This window comes from Pteropus vampyrus, unplaced genomic scaffold, assembly GCF_000151845.1.
Source record: "Pteropus vampyrus isolate Shadow unplaced genomic scaffold, Pvam_2.0 Scaffold128, whole genome shotgun sequence".
Lineage (NCBI taxonomy): Eukaryota > Metazoa > Chordata > Mammalia > Chiroptera > Pteropodidae > Pteropus > Pteropus vampyrus.
The window spans coordinates 279623-291127 of NW_011888909.1; the positions used below are offsets into that span (position 1 = coordinate 279623).

The 11505-nt window shown below is 37.7% G+C and overlaps 2 pseudogenes; one reads left to right on the forward strand and one right to left on the reverse strand.

Annotated features, from left to right (window-relative positions):
- Positions 1–11505, reverse strand: part of LOC105296744 — a 143437-nt pseudogene that overhangs the window by 34346 nt on the left and 97586 nt on the right.
- Positions 2646–2764, forward strand: LOC111744172 (annotated as a pseudogene).

Below are 11505 nucleotides of genomic sequence, written 5' to 3' on the forward strand. Positions count from 1 at the left end.
ACCTACTTTAGAGAGTTAAGAAAGTTATCTGTTAATCCATTTAATGAACTCAGCATAGTGCCTGGCATTTTTATTATTTACCTCTTTATTCAGTCGTGAGTTTATCTACAGGTAAAGGAGGTACCTGCCTTTCAGTGCTAAAACTGGAAGGAGTTTAGACCTATTTAAGGCCAGCTGGACAGTGACTAGTTTGAGGAAGGGCATAGATTGTCTGGGCTCCAAAGCTGGGGTCATTCACTGCCCAGAGCTGCCTTCTTGAGCCAGCAGTTAGGAGATCTCTTCTGAAAAGAGTGACATCCTGTTTAGGAGCATGGCTGCTGTGTGTGGGGCTCCAATGGCAGCTTCTTTAGGACAGAGGGGTTGCTTGTCTCATCTTTGTGTCACCCGCTCAGACCAAACCTTGGAACACTGTAACATCAACACCTCAGTGAATTGCTGAGTTGATCATAACACGAGACAAATGTGAACATCTAAGATGGTGTGTAATTAAGTCTCAACTAGTATGGTACATATAATTTGAACAGAGAGTCCAAAGTCAGCTTCTGGAACAGAATGTATGTGTTATAGGTTAGAGGGCAATGGAAGGCCTCGAGAAAGGGAAGGAGTTTTAACTCAATGCAGTGGATTATAGAGAGATGCAGACAGTTTCAGAGGTGTAATGACCTCTGGGAGTATCTTAAGAAGTTGACCTGGTGGCTGTGCAAGATGAATTGAGAGTGTGAACTAGGGAGTGAGGACAGGAAACAGCCATGTTCACTTGACACCAGAGGCCTGAGAGTGTGGAGCTGAACACAGCCACCCTCAGCCTCTTATCTGATTCAAGCCTCCTGGGAGATTATGTGCTCTGCCTTGTGTTGCCAAGTGATACAGTCACTTAACCATGACCTACAGATTAAGTCACCTATTGTGTTGAGTAATAAGTCATTCTCAGAGGCTTTTGTGAAAGGAAATAGAATATTTATGCAGGTCCTAGGGAACCCAAGGACACCTTGGAAGCAGGAGATGGCTTTGAAGTGGAGTCAAGTGAAATCCTTAAGCCTCTGTGTCTGTGGATCAGTTCACGAATCGATTTTGAGGGCAGAATATTTTCAGTGCAAAGAAACTTTCAGCGAGAAGCCTTGAACAATAAGCCTGTCTGGAGCACAGAGACTTTTTCTCAGTCTCATTAGTCAGGGCATTGTGCACAGGGCAAAGAAAAAATAAAGTGATCAGCAGGCAGGAGACCTAGTCTGAAGGCCTGTTGGTCACAATCCCACTGTGTGGCCATGAAGAACATGGGGAAGCCAGAACCTACAGATAATGAACCCCATGTTAGACTTTCTTGTGACAGCTTATTTAACCTTAAAATACCCTGGGAAACAACTTTTGATGAGGAAAGCATGGCTCAGAGAGGGAAATTCACTGGCTGGTTGTCACACTGTGGTGATTCCTTTCAGTGAAGAGCTTGTTGCCTAGCTTCTGGGGGAGCCATCAGCCCCTTCGGGGACTGCCTTGATGAGGAGAGCCTCTGAGGCCAAAGTCATACCCTCCTGGAGACCCCCATCCAGTGACTGATCAATATGAGAATATAAGGGCCAAGCCATCTCCATCTTACTGAGGACAATTCTGAAATGGTCTTCAGATGGTCTGCCAAGGTTGTCAATGAGCCTGATAGCAGCTAAACTCCTCCCCAGTTGCCGTTGCTTCCTTCCTTGCCCTTCATAGGTATGGAAGGGAACCCCCTTAAAAAATATCCTATATACTAAACTACATCTCAGAATCTGCTTCCTGGAAAAGCCAACTTGTGACATGTGATGAGAAAATGCTGAAGCCTGGAGTTAGTCATTCCCTCTCTGGGCCTCAGTTGCTTCATCTTAAAAATGCAAAATGGTGTACTAGATCTGAGGTTCTCAAAGGGTTGTCCGTAGAACCCTGAGGGTGCCCAAGATGCTGTCAGGATGTCCATGAAGACAAAACTGTTTTCACAATATTATTATTTATTTGCCATTGTTGCTGAGTTGCCATTTGCACTAATGTTGCAAAAACAATGATGGCTTGGTGGTGGGATCAAACCACTAGTCTCATCTCATTTTTTACCCATGCACTTGAAATTTACAAAAAAAAATACTAGTGCCATTTAAGAACGTTCTTGATTAAGCAGTAAAAATTAATGCTTTTCTTAACTCTCAACCCTTGACCATACTTCTTTCTACTATTCCGAGTGACCAGACGGACAGTACATACACTAAAGTACAGTGGTTTCCTTGTGAAAAAACACCTGTATGATTGTTTGAGTTGTAAGCTGAATTAACTGCCTTTTTTTTTCACAGAATACCATTTCTGCTTGAAAGAACAGTTGACAGAGAAGCCATGGCATACATTTTCTCAAAAATGAACAAAGTAAGGCTGTCACTTCAAGCAAAACAACTCACACAATTTGTTATAAATGATAAAATTCAAGCTTTTAAGTGACTATTAGAATTTTGAGAAACTTTATCTGACATCGTACTTGACAGCTTCCCAATATTGTAGGTTGGACTTTTCTGATGAAATTGGAGGTGACATTAACTAACATGATTTTTTTAATATTGTGTAATTTTATAGTGTGTCAACATTTAGAAAGACCTGCATAACTTAGTGAGCTTACATCTAAATTAGCAGTCTCTATCTATGGCCATGCCACCCTGAACGTGCCTGATCTCTTCTGATCTCGGAAGCTAAGCAGGGTCGGGCCTGGTTAGTAATTGGATGGGAGACCACCTAGAAATACCAGGTGCTGTAGGCTTAAACATCAATCAATCAATCAATCAATCAATCAATCAGCGGTTTTAAATCTTTCTGGCACCAGGGACTGGTGCTCCTATGAGAATCTAATAGTCTGAGGTGGAGCTGAGGCGGTGATGCTAGCACTGGGGAGTGGCTGCAAATACAGATGAAGCTTCACTCGCTCACCTCCCGCTCACCTCCTGCTATGCCGCCCGGTTGCTAACAGGCCATGGACTGGCACCAGTCTGCGGCCAGAGGGTTGAGGACCCCTGTTCTAAATGACCGAAGCATGATATTAACAAACTCCTGTTCCAATAAAAGATCCACTCAAAGTACAAGATACGTCAATGGGTTTTAAAGTAAGAGAGTATTACAAGTTCATTCCCATGTTTCAGATCCCATGGTGTATGCAACCTTTTAAAAACAACCTCCTGCTGCATTTTGGTGTCGTATCCAAGAAGAATATCCACAATTATCTGCAAAAGCTATTGAAATGCCCTCCCTTTTCTAACCTCGTGTTCATGTGAGGCTAGAACATGCTTCAGCCAAAACAACATATCTCCAGACTGAATACAGAAGCAGATATGAGAATCCAGCTTTCTTTTATTAAGCCAGATAACACAGAGATTTATAAAAATCTAAAACAATGCCACTCTTCTCACTACATTTTTTTAAGAAAATAAGTGTATTTTTCATATGACTATGTCATAAATGTTGATACATAGTTGGTTTATTATTCTTATTTTAAATAAAATTTTAAAATATTCTGAGTACAGTTTCTACTATGGTAAATATCAATAGATACAGAAGACCTTATAGTCCGTATTATATTTTTTCTATTGCTGTTGTAACAGATTACTACAAATTTAGTGGCTTAAAACTACACAAATTTGTTATTTTATAGTTCTATAGGTTAGAAATCTATATTGGTCCCGAGATTGGGAAGCTGTTTCCTTGCCTTTTTTACTTTCTAGAGGCCACCCACATTCCTTCGTTCATGGCTGCCTTCCCCCAATGCTAGAAATGTTGCCTGTCTCTGACCATTCTTCCATAGCCATGTATCTTTCTCTGACCCCAACTGGAAAAGGTTCTCTACTTCTAAGGATTCATGTGATTAGATTGGGCCCACCCAGATAATCCAGAGTAATCACCCCATTTCAAGATCCGTATCCTTAATAACATTGGCAAATTCCGTTTACCATGTAAAGTAACATATTCACAGGACCATAGGGTAAAAGTGTGGACATTTTTAAAGGGCCATTCTGCCTACCACAGTAGTCTCTGGCTCTCAAAGATTCACTTTTGTCTCGCATGCAAAATATATTCACCTCATTCAAGGTTCTCAAAGTCTTAGCCCATTAATTCCAAGTCTAAAATCTCATCAGCTCCAAAAGTCCCAAATCTCAACATCTAAATCAGGTATAGGTGGGACTCTGGGTATGAGCCATCCTGGGGCTCAATTCCTTTTTATCTGTGGATAATGAAACAAGGAAACAAGATATCTGCTTCCAAAATATGATGGTGGGACAGGCATAGGATAACAGTTATAGACATTCTGGTTCCAAAAGGAAGAAAATGGAAGGAAAAAAAAAAATGCTGGTCCTAAACAATTTTGAAATCCAGCTGGGGCAAACTCCAGCAGGTTTCAAGTCTCTTGAACCTTGGGAATAATCTTTTGACGTTTGTGGCGCTGCCCTCCAGGCTAATGGCTTCACCATTATTCTAATCACCGCAAAGTCCTTAATAATTTTTAAGAATGCAGAGAAGTCCCGAAGCCAAAGTTTGAGAATTGCTACATTAGATCAGAGATACAACATGGTGGCTGCCAGGAGGACTGCTGAGAAGGATCCTGAAATTGTCTGGAATTAGCAGAAGGGTGCATCAATGAGTTAGTAATAACCACTGTGGCCCTGAGGGCACAAAGTGGCATGTGTATCATCCATAAAGGCCCCTCAAACTTTTTTTCTGACTCTGTGGACATTCTCAGAACATTCTGGAAGGACTAGATAATAGCACAAGAAATAATAGCAAGAGCCCAACTAGGACTAGTGTCCTTTATAGACAGAGCTGGCCCTGGGAAAAATGATGAGAGAGTTCTATTTTTTGTTATTATTCCAATTTCTTTTTTCAGCATTGTCTCTCCCACCCACAAATTCAAGGTCTTGGCATGTTTTGTCATGTTTACTTAAATATTATTTTAGAAAGATACATGAATAACCCACTTTTACTGAAGGGTATATAACTAGTTAGGCTAAATATACTAGCTTTCTTGGAAGACTGCAAGACAATCTTCAGCCAGTAAATTTCAAACTTTTAAATCCATGCTCTCTCCCTTTTTTAAACACAAAAGTTTTAGATCTTTCATTCTGATATGGCCTCCTAGGAGCCAAAGTGTTGTCTGTGTATTCCTACTAATCAAGAAGATTTTGTTAAGCTTTACTTTCTGGTTTGTATTGTGAAAACGTTTTTGTGTTTTCCAAATATGAATTACAACATTTGATTATGCTCTTTCAACTCTCCTTCCACTTTGTCTCAGACCCTAAAATCTCAAATTAGCTTAAAAAAGTGCAGATTTCTCTCCCCACCCAATCCTCAGAGGAAGGTCCCTCTCTCAAGCTGTGGCAGAATATAATTCAAAGATGGCATCATAAGGTCTCTCATTCCACATATTCTCTTTACAATGTAACATCTCCTTTCACTGAGAAGTGAGGTCTATTTTCCCTCTAATGGAATCTGGGTCACCTGTGACTATGGAATAAGTGGCATATGTGACTTTTGATGCTAGGTCTTAAAAAGCAATACAGTTTCCTCCTGGTTCTGTTGGGACTTTCACTCTTGGATCCCAGCCACCATGTAGCAAGGAAGCCCAGCCCACAAGGAGAGACCACGTGGAGATGCTCCAGCCAACAGCTCCAGCTGAGGAATGAGTCAATAGCCAGCATCAACCACTGACAAATGAACGCAACTTCAGAGCCTCCAGTGGCTGGGGTTTACCAGCTGTGTCCCAGATATCATAAAGTGAAGATGAATTGTCCCACTGAGTCCTGCCCAAATTGCAGGTCCACCAAGAAAATAAACGATCATTGTTTTAAGCCTCTACATTTTGGGGTGGGTTGTTATGTAGCAACAGTAACTGGGATAAAAGTCAAAACAAGGTAAGAGACCATGTCATTGGCAGATTATGGGAGGGATGTGTTCTGGAATAAAACTCGGCACCTCTGTCTGTTTCACCCCTGACCACTGTGGTTCACACTACAGTTAGGGAGAGACAGTCCTTGAGACTGGGCTTTGGTCAATTTCCCCATTTCCCTTTCCTTGTGTCTGTTATTAATCATATCCACATTTTTTTTTTTTTAAGGACTTGGGGTAAGTCAAGTTGCTTATTCAGACTTCAGCCTCCTCATCTGTCAAAAGAGGTTTTAGACAAAATCTCTCAGTAACTTTCCAGCTCTGACATCCCAGTTTCTTCTTTTTATTTTATTTTCCTAATGTTTCTCCTCTTTTTAAATTTGATAATGAAAATTATAAAGTCAACAAACTCTTCATGTCTCTGCTAGTATCCAGTTCACTTGGGGCAGATAAACTGCAGGAATAGCTTTTTCTGGATCTGTGAATTTGACGAGTATGTTTGCACACCACCTGGTGTTTTGTCTGCATTTTCTCACTTTTTGATGCCAGGAGTCCCACTGATGACACAGCATTTCAAGGACAGCAACTATTTGTCCTCTTAATTCTTTTATTTTTTCAACCTCCAAACCAAAATTTATAAATCTTTAATTTTCTTAGGAAGTTCAACCTAAACAAGAAATAGTTTATCTTTTTGGGGAAATTCTGATTATAACAAATCCATGCAGGTGGATTAGCAGTAGTTTAAGTATGCTAGGTTTGCACACTGGAAGACTGGCAGCTGACAGACCACAAAGGACAATTCAGGTGGGTTCCATTAGCTGAAGAGAAATTTGGAGAAAAAGATATCATGCTGTATCTCTCTACTCACACTAAGCTGCTTGGTTGTTTTACCCCAAGGCATGAATGGGGTAGAATTGTTAAACTGGAATATTCCTTCCAAATTTCCAGACCTCAGGAAGAAGAGCTCTATGGATCCTGGTAACCTAGAGTGACAGGATATTGAAAACCTGGAATGTGAAGTCACCTACCTTCAAGCAGTTGGGCACTTGGAGAAGGAGCTGGAAGGCTAGAGATTAGCATAAAGCTCAGCAGCCATAAGGAATGGTTGACTAGAAAATTACAAGATATTTAAAATACATTTTATTTATGTACAGTGCATATAGGCTGCCCCTGTTTTATTTTTGATATATAAACATTTATGAAATTTTTAATATTGACAAGGTACATTTTTTCTTCCGGAAAAGTGGTTACTTGGAAGTTTAATGAGTAAAATGATCTTTTTCTTTAAAACATACTTATGTATATTTTATACACACATCTATATCTTTGATAAATAAGAATCATAATAAATAGATAATTACAAAAATGATACAATATAGAAATACATATTCTGGACTATAATATAATCTGGAAAGAAAAGATATATCAGAAGATTGTTTATGCACACATTCTTAAACACTTGGGGACCTTCAGCATGATGCTAAGTAAACCAGATTTCTACTTTTTCTTTGGAAAATTGAACTCATTTTTGCTTATTATCTTAACTAATATGCTTGATTTCACTTTTATGTTATTACTTCATGCATTTACTCATTTACATTTTGTTACCTTGCCTTATGGACCAGGTTTTCTTTGCTTTGATTGTCTTGTGACAGTCAATAGTAGGCAGCCAATATCTAGTTCTACTAAGGGGTTAACTTTACACTTTTCAAAAACATCTTTGTCCATTTCCTATAATAAATAAATTCAAGAATTATACAAGAACTTTTGACCCTCGTTTTTGAAATGAGGAATTCATGATGTGTTTTAACTCTCCCCACTCAACTTCCTAGGCCATGCCTATATCATCTGGGGTACATTGTAGCACGTGTTGTTTATTCATACTGACCTTTTTTACAACATATAATCTGTGTTTCAGGAAATCCTATAGATTTGGGCATTCATTTAATTACTATATATATGTCAATTATTTAGATGCTCTCTGGTTAATAGTGGCAATGCTTCATTTCATAACTTTCCAAGGCTTGAGTCCTTACTTTTGTTTCATTGGCTAGGTTTAGGGATTATATCTTTAGTTGAGGTTTTCAGGAGGAGTGCTTCAGAAACAGAAGTTTCTACAGCATTTCCTATCTCACACTATGTATTTATTTATTTGTTTTTTTGCGTTGACACATGAATAGCATCCAGGCTAGCCAAAGAATTCTTGGGTCACAGAATTCCCTCTTAACACTCTACAGACATTGCTTGTTTTTCCTTCCCTCCTACGTTTATGTTGGTAGAATCTGAGATTCAGTTGAATTTTGGTTCCTTTGTTAAGTGACCTGTCATTATATTTCATTTTTTGCTTAGGTTAGTAGCATTTTTCCTGTAACTTTGATATAAAAAATGCCGCTAACATATATCTAATTTATCTCCTTTCATAACCTTACTTAAAAGTGAATACCTTTGATTTGCATGCTCAGATGTTTTTTTCAAGCATGGGAAAGTTGTCTCCCACTAAATCATTGATGTTTGCTCCCCCCCACCCCACCCCACTTATTCTGGTTTCTTCTTTAGGAATATTCCTAATCTAAAGATTAGATATCGGATTTCTAGCCTACATGTTTATTATCTTCTCTCTTATTATATTTATCTCTCTTTAATTTAATTTAATTTAATTTAATTTTTTAATAAAGTGTACTGTGGTAACATTGGTTAATACAATATTATTATTTTCAGGTATATATTATAATTTGAGATCTGTATATTCTATTGTGTGTTTATCACCAAAAGTCCAGTTTCCTTCAACTACCATATATTTGATTCCCTTTACCCACTTCACCCTTCCCCTACCCCGCTATATTTGACTCCCTTTAACCATCTACCTACCCCCTCCTCCCTACTCTGGTAACCACTAGTCTATATAGTCCATGTCCATGAGTCTCTGTTTGTTTGTCCTGTTCATCTGTTGCTTTTAGGTTTATATCCCACATATAAATCATATCATGTGATTTTCAACTTTTTCTGTCTGGCTTATTTTGCTTAGCATGATTATCTCGAGGTCCACCCAAGTTGTTGCAAATGGCAGTATTTCATCTCTTCTTATGGCTGAGTAATATTCCATTATATATATGTACCACATCTTCTTTATTTAATCATCTATCATAAGATGCTTTGGTTGCATCCATGTCCTGGCTATTGTGAATAATGCTGCTATGAATATCAGTGTGAAAATATCTTTTGAGATATGGGTTTTCAAGTCTTTGGGATAAATACCCTGTAGAGGGATTGCTAGGTCATATGGTAGATCAATTCTTAGTTTTTTGAGGAACTTCCATACTATTTTCCACAGTGGCTGTACCAATTTGCAGTCCCACCAGCAGAGTATGAGGGTTCCTTTTTCTCCATATCGTTTCCAACATTTGTTATTACTTGTTCTGTTGATTATAGCTATTCTAAGAGGTGTGAGATGGTATCTCATTGTGGTTTTGACTTGCATTTCCCTAATAGCTAGTGATGTTGAGCATCTTTTCAAATATTTGTTGGCCATTTGTATATCCTCTAGGGAGAAGTGTCCGTTCAGGTCCTCTGCCCATTTTTTGATTGGATTATTTGTTTTTTTGTTGTTATAGAGTCATATGATTTCTTTGTATATTTTGGATACTAGGCCCTTATCGGAGGTGTTGCTTGCAAATATATTTTCCCATTCAGATGTTGTTTATTTACCTTGTTGATGATTTCTTTTGCTGACCAGAGCTTTTTAGTTTGATGTGGTCCCATTCATTTATATTAGCTTTACTTCCTTTGCTTTTGAAGTCGAATTCATAAAATCCTCTTTAAGTCCAAGGTCCTTGAGATTAGTTCCTATCTTTTCTTCTGTGCTTTTTATTGTTTCAGGTATTATATTTAGGTCCTTAATCCATTTTGAGTTAATTTTTGGTGTATGGTGATAGACAACAGTCTAGTTTCATTCTTTTGCAGGTGGCTTTCTGGTTTTCCCAACACCATTTATAAAAGAGACTTTCCTTTCTCTACTGTGTGTTTTTGGCTTTTTGTCGAAAATTATTTGCTCGTATAAATATGGGTTTACTTCTGGACTCTCAATTCTATTCCACTGGTCCATGTGTCTGTTTTGCTGCCAATATCATGCTGTTTTGGTTACTGTCCCTTTGTAGTATAAATTGAAGTAGAAAAGAATGATGCCTACAGCCTCATTATTTTTTCTCAGGATGACTTTTGCAATTTGGGATCTTTTGTGCTTCCATACAAATCTGATGATTTTTTGTTCTATTTCTTTAAAAAATGCCATGGGATTTTGATGGGGATTGCATTAAATCTGTTTAATGCTTTAGATAATATGGTCATTTTAACTATTTTGATTCTTCCAATCCAAGAACATGGAATATCTTTCCATTTCTTTGTATCTTCTTTGATTTCTTTTAATAGGGTCTTATGGTTTTCATTATATAGGTCCTTCACATGTTTCACTAAATTTATTCCTAGGTATTTTATTCTTTTCATTGCAATTGCAAAAGGAATTATTTTTTCCACTTCTTTTTATGACACTTCATTATTAGAGTATAGGAATGCTATGGATTTTTGAATGTTGATTTTGTATCTAGAGACTTTATTGTATTTGTTTATTGTTTCTAGTAGTATTCTTGTGGAGTCTTTAAGGTTTTCTACATAGAGAATCATGCCATCTGTAAATAGTGACGGTTTGACTTTTTTGTTTCCTATTTGGATGCCTTTCTATCTTTCTCTTGTCTGATTGAACTTGCTAGAACCTCCAATGTTATATTGAATAACAGTAGTGATAGTGGATAGCCTTGCCTTATCCCTGATCTTGGAAGGAAGATTTTTAGTTTTTCACCATTAAATATAATGTTGGCTGAGGATTTGTCATATCTTTATTATGTTAAGGTACTTTCCTTCTATACTGATTTGTTTTGTGTTTTGATCATAAATGGATATCTTGTCGAAGGCTTTTCCTGTATCTGCATATGATCATATGATCCTTATTTTTTAATTTGTTTATGTGGTGTATCACATTAATCAATTTGTGTATGTTGAACCATCCCTGTGCCTCTGGAATGAAGCACTTGCTCATGTTGTATAATCTTTTTAACATGTTGCTGTATTTGGTTCGCTAGTATCTTATTTAGGAATTTTGCATCTGTGTTCATGAGAGATATTGGTCTGTAGTTTTCTTTTTTGTGTGTTATCTTTACCAGGTTTTGGTATCAGAGTAATATTGGCCTCATGAAATGAGTTGGAAAGTATTGCCTCCTCTTCGATTTTTTGGAAGAGTTTGAGGAGAATAGGTATTAAATGTTCTTTGAATGTTTGGTAGAATTCACTGGTAAAGCCATCTGGTCTTGGACTTTTACTTTTTGGTAGGTTTTTGATGATTGTTTCAATTTCCATAATGCTGATTGGTCTATTTAGTTTTTCCAATTCTTCTCGATTCGGTCTCGGAAGGTTGTATTTGTCTAAGCAATGGTCCATTTCTTCTAGGTTATTAAATTTGGTGTTATATACTTTTTCATAGTATTCTTGTATGATCTTTTGTATTTCTGCAATGCCAGTCATAATTTCCCCTCTTTCACCCTGATTTTGTTTATTTGTGTCCTTTCTCTCTCTTTTTTTTTT